Genomic DNA, 13,775 nt, shown 5'->3' on the forward strand with positions numbered 1-13,775 from the left:
ACGTAGACAAAACACTCTAAAGAACCTTCTCTCTGGGAGTGACAGCGCATCACACACTTCTGGGTGCACTCTACAGTGGATATAAAAAGTCTACACACCCGTTAAAACGGCAGGTTTTTGTTATGTAAAAACTTAAAGATAAATCATATTAGAATTGTTGCACCTTTAATATAAAAATTACAACCTATATGCAATGCCACTGAAAACCAAAGTGACATTTCAGAGAAATAAAATTTAAATAAAAACTTTGAAAAACCTAACTGCATAAGTGTGCACATCCCTGAACTAATACTTAGTTGATTCACCCTTTGATTTTATTACAGCACTCCGTCTGTTTGGATAAGAGTCTATTAGCTTGGCACATCTTGACTTGGGAATATTTTCCCACTCTTCTTTGCAAATACGTTCCAGATCTGTCAAATTGCGAGGGCATCTCCTGTGTACAGCCCTTTTCAGGTTCCCCCACAGGTTTTCTATCGGATTCAGGTCTGGGTCTGGCTGGGCCATTCCAAAACAATCTTTTTTTGCTGAAGCCATTCTTTTGTTGATTTGGATGTGTGCTTTGGATCATTGTCATGCTGAAAGATCTCTTCATTTTCAGCTTTCTAGCAGACGCTAGAAGGTTCTGTGCCAAAACTGACTGGTACTTGGAGTTATTCATGATTCCCTCCACCTTCACTAAAGCCCCAGTTCCAGCTGAAGAAAAGCAGTCCAAAAGCATGATGCTGCCACCACCATGCTTCACCGTGGGTGTGGTGTTCTTTTGCTGATGTGCTGTGTTGTTTTTGCGCCAAACATACCTTTTACAATTTTGGGCAAAAAGTTCAATCTTGGTCTCATCAGACCATAACACATTTTTCCACATGGTTTTGGGAGACTGGATATGGGTTTTTTCCGGGCTTGGATGTTTTGTTTTTTTTTAACAGAAAAGGCTTGGTCTTGCCACACTGCCCCATAGCCCAGACAGATGAATACGGGAGATAGTTGTCACATGTAGGGAGCAACCAGTACTTGCCAGAAAGAGCTGCAGCTCCTTTAATGTTGCTGTAGGCCTCTTGACAGGCTCCCTGACCAGTTTTCTCTTTGTCTTTTCATCAATTATGGAGGGATGTCCTGTTCTTGATGATGTCACTGTTGTGCCATACTTTCTCAACTTGTTGATGACTGTCTTCACTGTGTTCCATGGTATATCTAATGCCTTGGAAAACATTTTTTGTAGTCCTCACCTGAGCGATACCTTTCAGCAATGAGATCCCGTTGATGCTTTGTATGCTCTTTGTGGCCCATGGCTCTTGTAGTAGCTGCAACCAAGAAAATGTCAGAAAAATCCTACAAGAACAGCTGAGATTTATTTGGAGTTAATCAGAGTCACTTCAGGTGAAGACAGGTGTGTACTATTTCACAGAGTTTGATGATTGGTTGATTCTGAACACAGCCACATACCCAATTATAAAAGGGTGTGCACACTTACGCAGTTAAATTATTCTAAGTTTTTTTTTTTTTTTCTCAGAAATGTGTCACTTTGGTTTTCAGTGGCATTGCATAGGTTGTAATTTTTACATTAAAGGTGAGAAAAGTCTGATATGATTTATCTTTGTTTCATTTTTTACATTACAAAAACCTGCTGTTTTAACAGGGGTGTGTAGACTTTTTTTTATATCCACTGTATATGTGCGTTCATCCATCCTTATGACTATACCGTGCGGATCTATAAGATATTTTCAAAAGTGTCAATAAACCTTCTGTTCCATACAGTTCAAGTTTGTTTTAGACTTATTTGTGCTGCAAACTCTTTGTAGGCTTTGGATTTTCTAGACACCGTTATTTCAGGGTGACCGGAGCAACATTTCAGATGTGATGATTGGCCTGCTGGTTAGTCCAGTAATGAACGAGTTATTCAGTCACATGAGCTTTTTGATGCGCATCTTTTATTCCTAACAAATTCAATAGGAGTTTATTCGGTAAATGTGTTTCCATCATTGTTTATGTGCATTTCTTCTTATCGAATAAAAAATGTATCCACCAAGCGAGCATATAATTTGTTTAATGCATATATTGGAGATTTATTCGCATCTTGGTGTTTCCATCCAGCAGTTTTTATGCATATCCCAAAATGCGCCTAAAAATAAAAAACAACGATGGAAACATAGCTTCTTTCTTTTCCTATCCTCACCCTCCTTCTCCTTCACTCTCTTGCAATTCCAAGCCATTCCTCTCTCTGCTTGGCCAGGAATCTCTTTGGCTTTGGACTGAGGGACTGTTATTTTTCCTCTTCATATAAAAACCCTTGTTTTATTCCAACTTGGACTTTTATGAAGGACATTTATCTCTGAGGTCACTTTGCTCTCATGGATGTGACAGTGCTTAGATTAACACGTACACTGATGTGTCTAGCATAACCATTAGGCAATATTTTTAATAGTATTCACCTACAGGTGAAGATTATCAGTAATTTGGAACATTAAAGGCCTATGTGGCTGATGACGTGACGTGGGGGACTGAAACCAAATCTGCAAAAGCATGAGATTGCATCTAAATGCTGAAGGCAGTGTCTGAGCGAATAGAGTCTCAGTGAAGTGATGTGGAATGTCCACACAGAGGCAAAGGCATTGATCAGAAAATGCTTGATGTTATAACTCTTTTTGGCATTCAATATTATTTTCTTTCTTTCCTCTGTCTGTGTAGGTTCTGTGATCCACCAGGAGTGGTTTTCTGACAGCAAGTTGAAAACAAGGTGTGTCTTAAATTGATTTACTCCCAACATGCAGGGCTAGATTTACAACAGTAGTTATCAAGTCAGTGTGAAATCAAAATTGGTCCCCATTTGTTTTAAATCCACTTTCCAGATCTTATTGTGTTTGATTCATTAGTAATTCATTTGTTTAAAAAGTGGTTTGTTAGTCTTTGTAATCTTTTATTAAAATGTAATATGTTGCCCCACCTCTGAAATGACTCCTTTATTGCTGACATCACGAATCCCCATCACTCAACCCCACCCCTCCAATCCCAATCACCTGGCTCCATTATGGTGTGTAATGCCCATTTTTCATTATCCAATCAAATACTGATAGATTAAATCAGGTCCCACCCTAGATTTATATATATTTTTTTTTCTGTGAACATCCCGTTTCACTAGGAAATACACAAGATACTGGCAGTAAAATGAGTTGAGAACAGTGATTCATGTTGACTTAAAGCAAAACTTTATTGTAATGTGGTCTAAAACTGAACTTTGAAACCATCTTTACTGATGGGGGTCCTTAACTACTAGTGTTTTTGGACACATTTTAAGTATAGATAGTAGATTTATGCTTGCTTTGTATTTGCATTTGTGTAGAATTATTATTATTTTTACAGCCACTGTATATGTGTAGTCCCAGTCATTATTTGAGATAATGTTGCAGTTCCAGCTCAGTTCTTTAGAGGGTGCTGGACAGCTGAAAATGTACAAATCTCTTTTAGATCTGTATTCATACAGTATTTGGATTAATCCAAGCTAGGTTTTCTGGGTTTGCAACCATGTTGCCATAATTTTAGACATGTTTAAATGCAGTTTGTTTATTTTCCAGCAATACACATTATAAAAATTGGGTAACACTTTACAGTAAGGTTTCATTTGTTAACAGTAGTTAACTACATTAGTTAAGATTCACGAACAATTAACAAAACGGTAACACTTTACAAAGAGGTTCCATTTGTTAACATTAGTTAACAACATTCATTAACATGAACTAACATTGAACAATACTTATTAAGCATTTATTAATCTTAGTTAATGTTACTTTCAACATATACTAATACATTTTTAAAATCAAAATTTGTATAGTTCACATTAGTTAATGCATTATAAACTAGCATGAACTAACAGTGGTACAATAACTATCAATTGTATTTTTATTAACTAACATTAACAAAGATTAATAAATGATGTTACAAATATATTGTTAAGTGTTTGTTCATGATACCTAATGCATTAACTAATGTTAACAAATGGAACCTTATTGTAAAGTGTTACACTTTTACAGCATTTATAAATCTTAGTTAATTTTAACATATACGAATACATTTTTAAATTCAAAAGTTTTTTTTTTTTTTTTACATTAGTTAATGCACTGTGAAATAACATTAACTAACAATGAACAATTGAATTTTTATTAACTAAAGTGTTACACTTTTACAGCATTTATAAATCTTAGTTAATTTTAACATATACGAATACATTTTTAAATTCAAAAGTTTTTTTTTTTTTACATTAGTTAATGCACTGTGAAATAACATTAACTAACAATGAACAATTGAATTTTTATTAACTAAACTAATTAAGATGAATAAATGCTGTTAACATATATTGTTCACTGTTAGTTCATGATACCTAATGCTTTAACTAATGTTAACAAATAGAACCTTATTGTAAAGTGTTACCAAAAATGTTAACACTTTACAATAAGGTTAAATTCATTTACATTATCAAAATACTATTGTTATATTAACAATAGTATTATTAATTGTTCAAATTAAATAAACAAATTAATTGTTCATGTTAGTTCATAATGCATGAACTAATTTTAACAAATACAACCATACTTTAAAGTGTTACCAATGATATTGATTAAGGTTACATTTGTGTGTGTGTGTGTGTGTGTGTGTGTGTGTGTTAAAATATAGTCCAAAATGGATAACTCGGCTGTATGTAAGTCAATTACATTTGATGGCGTTAAAACTAGCTATTTTTCATGCTGTTTTAATATGTTAGAAAATAAGTTCTCTCTATAATGAGCATGGAATTTGTGATTTTATTATAAAAGAAGTGGGACACCAATTTTGTACACTGTGATAGAAAAATGTATTAATACTTATAGTGGCCACAGGATGGCAGAAGAGGTTTTGTTTTTCAGACATCAGGCATGCTTAAACAAATGAAACGTTTCAAAAAGAGCCAGTGAGCATTACCAAACTGCTTCATGATAAAAGATTTCTACAATGTCACCAAATAGATGTTACATTTAATAATTTATTCATCAGTGCTAGTTTAAATTTGAATTTTCAGTGCTGTCAACTATTCTCTGCTATTTTTTCCAAATTCACTGTAGCTCAACATCAGGTATTGCCTCTGAGGTTTAGAAGTCGCATGGATGCTTGTTTTGTGTGATGGGGGAAAAAACAGCTTAAACACAGTCTCTAATTCTTTCACTGTCTTGGTTAATCAAAAATATCTGTCCAATGCCTAAGTGTTGCATAAAAGTTATTTTCTCTCTTATCTATATTATGTCATGTAAAATCTAATTGTCCTTGATATTTTGAGTTCATTGTACTCAGAACACGTACTGTATCTTTCAGAATTCAAGTCCAATTACTGAAACTAAGCTGCAAAAACAGCTTGTTGCATTTTGCAACTTTCATTTGTAAGACCGATGCAGAATACATTGAACACATAACATAATTTGTGTCAGCTGTACCAATTTGCTTTTCAGAAACATGGCTGTCCGTACCACATTTACATTGTTTAATAGGGAGAAGCACAAAATTTTGGACACAGGTAAATGTTGTGTTTTTGTAATTAAAATGGTTTTAAAATAAGTCTTGGTGAGGGGCATCAAGGGATTACATTTCTGTCTTTGCCATGGCCATCTGATGAACTGAACCCTGGCCCTTGATTGGCTGAAGGCATCATGATGTAATGGTGCCTGGGCTGATGAGAGCGGACTGTTCATGTTTCAGGTAAAATAGCCGGATGGATAAAAGAGAAGTCTCCAAATCTCCAGTGTTCTCTGTTTACTCAAGAGTCGAACCTTGTAAGCTCTTTGTAAAGCTCTACTAGTGTCATCTCTCTCTCTCACTCACTAAGTAGCAAAGCGAGAGGAGGGGGAAAAGAGCATTTGTGTGTTTGTGTGTGTGTGTGGTAGAGCTCGGAGAGGGAAGGCTTCTGGCAGCTCATACCTTCACTGAGTAGTTCAGAGATATAGCACAGGACAGAGCAGGCAGGTAACGTTCTCTCTACAGTACGGGTCAGACATTGTCATGGCCTTTGTTTTGGACGCCGCACACTGCATGGGGGCCTACTACTGCCTCATTAGGACCAGATTCAAGCGGCGACGCAAGAAACGGTCAGAGCGCAAAGGTCAGTACTCTTCCTTTTAAAAAGGCCTGGTGTAGTCGGCAATCTGTGCACCGAAGAGTATTATCGTCTGCTAATACATTATCATATGATGTCATAAATGCTTTATTTTTCTAGAAAATTTAATTTTCAGGGTAGTTGATTTTTAAAAAAAAAAATTTATTTGTATTTTTATTTTATCAATACCAAGATTTTAGGCAAAAAAAAATATTCTTTGAATTGTTAAGAAGAGGTGTACGGTATATCTTGTATACATGTTCTGGTCTCAAATGGCAAGTTTTTTATCATTTTAAATCATGTTTTTACCTGCATTTTACTAGTTTATTTTTAAATCAGAAGTGCAAATATTCCATGTAGTCTTTCAATTAATTTGAGGTCATTAAAGTTGAATGCATTATGATTATAAACGAATTGGCAAAATGCTTTAAGATATTTTTAGATTGAGATTTTAGATTGATTCATATTGCAAGACATGTGTATTAGGCAACTACCCATCAAAGTTTTTTTTTTGTTTTTTTTTTTTCAAGAAAGAATTCACTTAAAAGATGGAAAATGTCATTCTAAACGGAGATAAAAAAAAAAAAAAGATTTATGCATTTCAATTTCATAAAATTACATCAAATTTAATTTAATAATCTTTAATAAATAAATAAATAAAAAATCTTAAAATAAAGTTTAAAACCAACATGAATACTGATATAGCATTCCAAGTACTTAAAACTAGATTTTTTTTTTTTTTTTTTTCAAAAGATATTTGGCATTGGTTTAGATAATGCATTTTTCAACTTTTTTTTTTTTTTTTCTATTCAGTTTTTGGGGCTTTTTGAGTGATACATTGAGGTGAACTCTAAACAAATGAGAAAGTAAGCTCAAAAATAGATTGCAATTACAAGTTAAGACAGATTACAATAAATGTAATGGATAGGCTTTCAAAGTAATTAGTGGGTATATTCAAAATAATTCAAAAAGTGTCTTTCTACACTAAAATTTTTAAGACTACCGCATTTCAATTTTGTAACAAAATTCCATCAAATTGAATTGTGTAATTAATAAATAGAAACATATTTTAAGATTTAATTACATTTTGTTAAACATTGCAACATTGCATTTGTTTTGAAATTGAAATAGTTAAATCTAAAAAATAAGATGAAATATATATTACATTTTTTATTAACTGATGGATCATCATGGTACCACACAAACAGAAAGAAGGAAGATTGCTTGCAAGTTTGTCGAGATGACTTTGTCTGAGCTTACAGAACATTTCACTAACCGTAATGGCATAGCTTTTCTCTTTAAATGTGATTTTAAGGGTTCTTTTATAAATTGAAATCTGAGAATGCCCTGGTAAAGTCATATTCCCTTTTTAGGTATAGGTTGATGAAATCTTATTTTAAAAGATAATTTTCTATTTGTACAGTCAGCAGAAGCACAAAAGTTAATTAACAGCTAATTGAGTCGGTAGGTAATGACATCAAAGTTTGTGAACGTTTCGGTTTGAGATCCAAATTTTTTTGATTATGGTAATTTCAGCTTCCCTGCCAAAAATCTTCCTTAAGGACTTTTGGAAAAAAAAATTTTTTTTTTTTTTTTTCTGTCTGGGTGATTTTGTGTTAAAACTGTCCTACTTGGGAAAGTGAATTACTGTTCAGTTGGGGGGGGGATTACTTCTATTACTGCTTGTGCCACAAATTGCATTTTGCAAATCGTCACAGCCCAAAAGCACAAGAAAACAAAACAGATGTTAACATGACTCTGTTCCAAAATCTACAGTTGCACGCTGTCTGCTACCTACATAGGCAGCTGGCCTCTGAGTCCACATTCACACTAATCCGGTTTTTTTAATTTATGAACTCTGTTTTCCTAATGTCCTATTTCTCAATTTTCTAAAGTTTTAGCTCCGTTTTCGGTAGAGGAAATCTGTGTTTTAGTGTGGATAAGGTGTGTAAACGTAGCAATGTACATTTAAATGAAAATGTATTTGGCTACATCCACACATCTCCATTTTCAGTTCCCTAACTTCTTCGTTTTCCAAGATATGCGGTAATGTAGGGTGTTTTCACAACATTACTTTTTCCAGCCTGATCTCATCAAAATTACATGACCGTGCAAACATTTTTGCAAAACATAATTACATGCTTCATTACATGTTTTACTGCAGTTTCCCCATGAAATGTCCAGTAGTGGGCGCCAAAAGCGAGTGAAATAGTGTCGTAAACAGACAAGGTTTTAAAGGTGAATGTTAGATGGATTTAATTAGAAAATGTTACTACCTAACCAAAAACTTTAACCTAAACCTAACCAGTAGTGTTCTAAAAACAAATGAGAGGTGAACAAAACAGATATCCTTACCCTTAAAGGGATAGTTCACCCAAAAATGTAAATTTTCTCATTATTTACTCACCCTCATGATATCCTAGATGTGTATGACTTTCTTTCTTCACCAGAACACATTTGAAGAAAAATAGAGAAATATCTTAGCTCAGTAGGTCCTTAAAATGCAAGTGAATGGAGATTTCTCTTCTGAAGCTCAAAAAATCACAGACAGTCATCATAAACATCATCCATATGACTCCAGCGGATAAATTAATGTCTTCTATAGCGACACGATCGCTTTTGGTGCAAAAAAAGATACATATTTAAGTACTTTTTTTTAACACTCTTAAATCATGCGGTATGCACATGTGACGTAAGCACATGATGACCTCTGTATCATGGCAATGTGAGAGACCGAGTGATCTCCACCCTCTCCTGAAGCTTACCTGAAGCGATGAAAAAAAAGTACTTAAATAATAATATGTTTTGCAACAAAAGTGATCATATTGCTTTAGAAGACATTAATTTAACTGCTGGAGTCGTATCGATTACGTTTATGCTGACTGTCTGTGATTTTTGGAGCTTCAAAAGAGAAATCTCCATTCACTTGAATTTTAAGGACCTACTGAGCTAAGATATTTCTCTATTTTTCTTCAAATGTGTTCTGGTGAAGAAAGTAAGTCATACACACCTGGGATATCATGAGGGTGAGTAAATAATGAGAGAATTTTCATTTCTGGGTGAACTATCCCTTAAACAAGCACCTAATAATACGTTTTCAAATGAAAATGTATTAGTGTGGACGTGGCCTTAGGAGGCAGCTCACTGGGTTTTGGAACAGAACTGTTTCTCCACCGGTTCAGAAGCAGGGTGAGCAATTCCACCCCTCAGTGGCACTCGTTTGGGTGTCGTACTCCAGCGGTGTGTGGATAAACCCAGGCAGAAGTGTGGTTGTAGCTGCTGAGGTGCGCATTTAGAGGTATTAGCCAAGCCCTCGCCATTTGGCTTTACATTCCGTGCTGTGTGCACTGAACTGAGACCTGTCATCCAAGCAAATCCTCCGCTGCTGAAGTTGCAGTTTCAGTGTGTCTTACACGCCCTAATGCTGCCTGCCAACTTAAGGCGGCTTTGTCAAACCCGTGAGTTTGTCTCCTCTTATCTGGGCACTGGTGCCGACGGAAGGCAGGAAAAACTGCATTTTCGTAACGTGATTTCTCTTAAGACGTCACCTTGTGCTCATGAAGCTGATTGGCATGAATTGTGTCAGTACAGTTTTAGCGTGACTGAATCTGACGTTTAGCTGGCTGTTGTTTGGAACTTTAGGGGCTTATCACTCATGGTTTCTGCCGCATTAGTCATAGTTGTGCTTTTAGGAAGTGGGATGGCCTTGAAAATCACAAACCTGATGTTGTCTGTGTTAAAGGTGTAAATCCCTCAAAAATAGAATTGTCATTATTTACTCACCCTAATATTGTTCCAAACCTGTATGCTGTTATATTTTCTGTGGAAGCCAAAATGAGAAATTTTGAACAATCTTTATGCCGGTTTTATCGTATAAAGACACAAAGACAAAATGGCATATCAGACTGTAGTCTTTTGACACAAATAGTTGTCAAATATAAAAACTAAATGAGCTTTCTTACCAGAACAGGTTTGTTGGCGTTTCTCAACACAAACTCCACTGTGATCGGCGGCGTGTTGTTTTGTCACATGACTCAGTGCGTCATAAGTTTAACCCTTTAAATGACAACCCAGAGTCTTCAGAACTGAGAATAGTCGGTTTAAATTAAATTATGCATAGTGTATATCGACGACAAAACACAATGTTTGCGCAGAAGTATGCTGTGTCGCACGAGGTTAATGTTCGGTAAGATTGTCAGTGAATAAGTTACATTTCAGTATGTTTCCCTCACAAAGCTGTCGTATTGCATTAGAAAGACTTGGAATATAACGCACATGTATTATGGACTAGTTTTATGTTTGTTTGTTTTTTTCATTTTGGAGCTTGACAGACATGGAACTGTCATTGTATTGGAAGAGTGAAAAAAGTTATCTTATACACCCATGTCATTTAAACCCTCCCCGATGGGCTGCTGATGACACGTACTGGAGATTTCTGCCCAGCCAGCAGACTGGAGGAAATGAGGCTTCTCTGATGGAGTGAATGGATCGTGCACTGTCTGATTATCATGCATCTGGGGAAGATCACCTAGCTTGCCTTACTTTATTATGATATGCTGTATGAATATGCACAGCAACTTTACTGTGAAGAACAAAGACAAATCTCTCTTAAGGCCAGAAACTTGCTTCATGCATTGCAAGTGTGCCGTGTTGAACATGCATAATGTGCACGCTTGCGTTGTTTTGGTGGTAACAAACCTCTGTGTATGCCATTTAAACATTTTGTTATTATTCTGGTAACTAGTTATAATCATGTTGATATTTTAACTAACTTGCTCGTCAAGATTATCTTTAAACTGTTGCTCCACTCCACCATGACAGTAGTTAACCTGAAAGAGAAAACTGACTGTAGAAATACACCTTGCTTTATCCCTAAAGGGATACTGCCGGTTTAAGTAATACATTACATTTGACTATTCATTGCTTATCTATTAAATTATTATAGTAAACTGAAATTCTGTTGTGTATACGTGACATGTTGTGGTGTGGTGGTACAGTGCCAAACCACTCTGGTCTGAGTGGAATGTTAGCGCTCACTTTTGGGAACAAATGTCTGTGTATTAACTATTCATCATGACAAATGGTGCAAAGTAAACCCACTTTGCTGATTACGAACTGTTTGAAACTCTTGCCACTAGAAGACAGATGCAATCACCGTGCCGTTGCACTCAAGTCTGAGAATTAGTCGGTAACACCAGCATGACATTACAACAGGATAATTAGCTTTGATCAGTATGTGGTGCTGGAGTAATTGTGAGGAAGAGTGTTTTGTTCAGTGGTGGGAGTGTGTATGTGTGTGTGGAGACAGTAAGTGAGCTGATCTCAGAGGAGGCAGAGATACTGTATGCTGAAGTCATCGCTCCATCTCTCAGGCTCATTATCTGCAGGTTTGCAGTCTCAATGACTGCTAATGTTTCCTAAATATTTCTTAAACAAGCTGCACGCTCACATCTGACTCTTGACAACTGCCAATGCTGAGCTCTCGTAGACCCGCTCTCTCCTTCCACTTGTGCTTTCTTACATTTTTTCATTCTCTCTGCTGTTCATTCTTTTTTGTTTTCATTTTGTCAATTTGTTCATTCTCTCCCTATCTTCATTTTTTTTGTTCATTCTTTTTTCTTCCTTTTGCTTTCTTTTTCTTTTTAAGTATTTTAAAATACGTTTGTGCATTCTTTCGTTTCTTTCAATTGTTTATTTTTGTTTTATTTTGTTTGTTCGTTCATTTTTATCTTTTGTTTGTTTATTTTTAGTATTATTTTAATTGTTCGTTTGTGCGTGCATTCATTTTTGTTCATTCTGTTTTTGTTTTCCTTTTCTTTCTCTCTTTTTTGTTTGTTTTATTTGAATTGTTTTTCATTTATTTGGTTTTTTCTTTATTTCTTTCATTTGTTTATTTTTTGTTTTAATTTGTTTTTGTTCATTTTTTTTCTTTTGTTCATTCTTTCCCTTGATGCTTTTTATCTTTTTCTTTTTCCTTTTTTTTCATTTTAATTGTTTGTTTGTTTATTCATTTTATTCAGTCTTGTTTATTTTCTTTTTGCTTTTTTCTCTTTCATTTGTGCTTTCTTCGATCTTCATTCTTTTTTTCTTTTGCTTTTTTTTTCTATTTAGTTTTTGTTGGTAACTTGTCGGTTTTGTCTTTGTTCTTCCATTCAGTTTTTTTGTTCCTTGTTTCATACATTTATTCTCTTTTGGTCCTCTGTCATTGTTTCCTTCTCTTTTGTTAATTTTTTCATTCGTTTGTTCCTTTCTTTCCATCTTTGTCATTGAGTTGATGGGAAAACAGGTGAGGTTATCTTGACAGTACTAGCACACAAGTCTTTTCCTTGAGAATTATCCTGTCTGTCTGTCTGTCTATCCACCTTATCAACTTTGATGTTTTTGATGCTCAGATCTACTGCCTGTCCATCAGTGTTACCTTCAGTTCTGCTAATAACCCATCCACTGGTGAAAAATTCAGCGGCTAATCCACTCAGGCGTACAAACACACTCATACACACGCAGCCTTCCCCTTGTGAATATTGGAGTAACTGACCTGGCCTTGAATTAGAAATACAGTGATAGTCATCTGTTGTGAGTAGCGGGGCCGCTGAGGCGAGGAGAATAGGCAGGGACGGAGACGAGCTGAGAGTGAGAGACAGATGAGAAAAGATAGGATGATACATAGTGCTGAGGACAGCAAACTTTCCCTGCCTGTCCAGTGTAGCTTGAGAGAGCTGAGGATTAATCATACACACACACACACACACACACACACACACACACACACAGAGCTCTTTTTTTCACAGCTGTATAAAAGTTCAATGGCCTAATCTGTGTTCATAACCAAGATTTTGAAGCAGTTTGTCATGCTTCAAGATGCCATGTTTTACAGCATTACACAGTTAGCCTCTGCTGGTAAATGTTGTAACTGCACCATCTGGACCCAAAAAGCATCTTTGAATGAATGAACATTACATTTATACAGCGCTTTTCTGACACTACACTCAAAGCACTTTACACAGTGAACAGGGGACTCTCCTCAACCACCACCAGTGTGCAGCATCCACCTGGATGATGCAACAGCAGCCATAGTACACTCACCACACACCGGCTATTGGTGGAGAGGAGAGAGTAGAGTGATTGAGCCAGTTAATGGATAAGGTCCAATGGGGGAATTTGGCCAGGACACCAGGGTTACACCCCCTACTCTTTTCGAGAAGTGTCCTGGGATTTTTAATGACCACAGAGAGTCAGGACCTCAGTTTAACGTCTCATACGAAGGCTGGTGCCTTTTTACAGTATAGTGTCTCCATAACTATACTGGGGCATTAAGACCTACACAGTCCGCAGGGTGAGTATCCCCTGCTAGTCTCCCTAATATCTCTTCTTGCAGCAACCTTAGTTTTCCCAGGAGGTCTCCCATCCAGGTACTGACCAGGCTCAGCCCTGCTTAGGTTCAGTAGGCAACCAGTCTTGAGCTACAGGGTGATATGGCTGCTGGCCATATCTTTCTCCATTGAAGGCAATTCAAAATTAGTCATTTATTCTGACGATATATGGGGGATGTGTAGTGAAGCCATTATCTGTATTTGTTACTATGGCAAAATTATCTGTATCTGCATTCGGATAGAACCAGGTGTGATGGGGCTTGAATCGCAAGTCAAAACCAAATGAAACACCC

The 13,775-nt window shown here is 36.0% G+C and overlaps 1 protein-coding gene across 3 annotated transcripts in view; it reads left to right on the forward strand.

Annotated features, from left to right (window-relative positions):
* Positions 1–13,775, forward strand: part of LOC127447972 (double-stranded RNA-specific editase 1-like) — a 203,684-nt gene that overhangs the window by 119,301 nt on the left and 70,608 nt on the right. Inside the window, exon 3 of one of the 3 annotated variants that reach the window (XM_051710244.1) lies at positions 2,686–2,734. The exons of the other annotated variants lie outside the window; for them this stretch is intronic. The gene's annotated coding sequence lies outside the window, so the exon portion shown is untranslated. The remainder of the gene's footprint in view (positions 1–2,685; positions 2,735–13,775) is intronic. 3 annotated transcript variants of the gene reach the window in all.

Source organism: Myxocyprinus asiaticus, chromosome 11 (genome assembly GCF_019703515.2).
Source record: "Myxocyprinus asiaticus isolate MX2 ecotype Aquarium Trade chromosome 11, UBuf_Myxa_2, whole genome shotgun sequence".
In the NCBI taxonomy this organism is placed as follows: Eukaryota; Metazoa; Chordata; class Actinopteri; order Cypriniformes; family Catostomidae; genus Myxocyprinus; species Myxocyprinus asiaticus.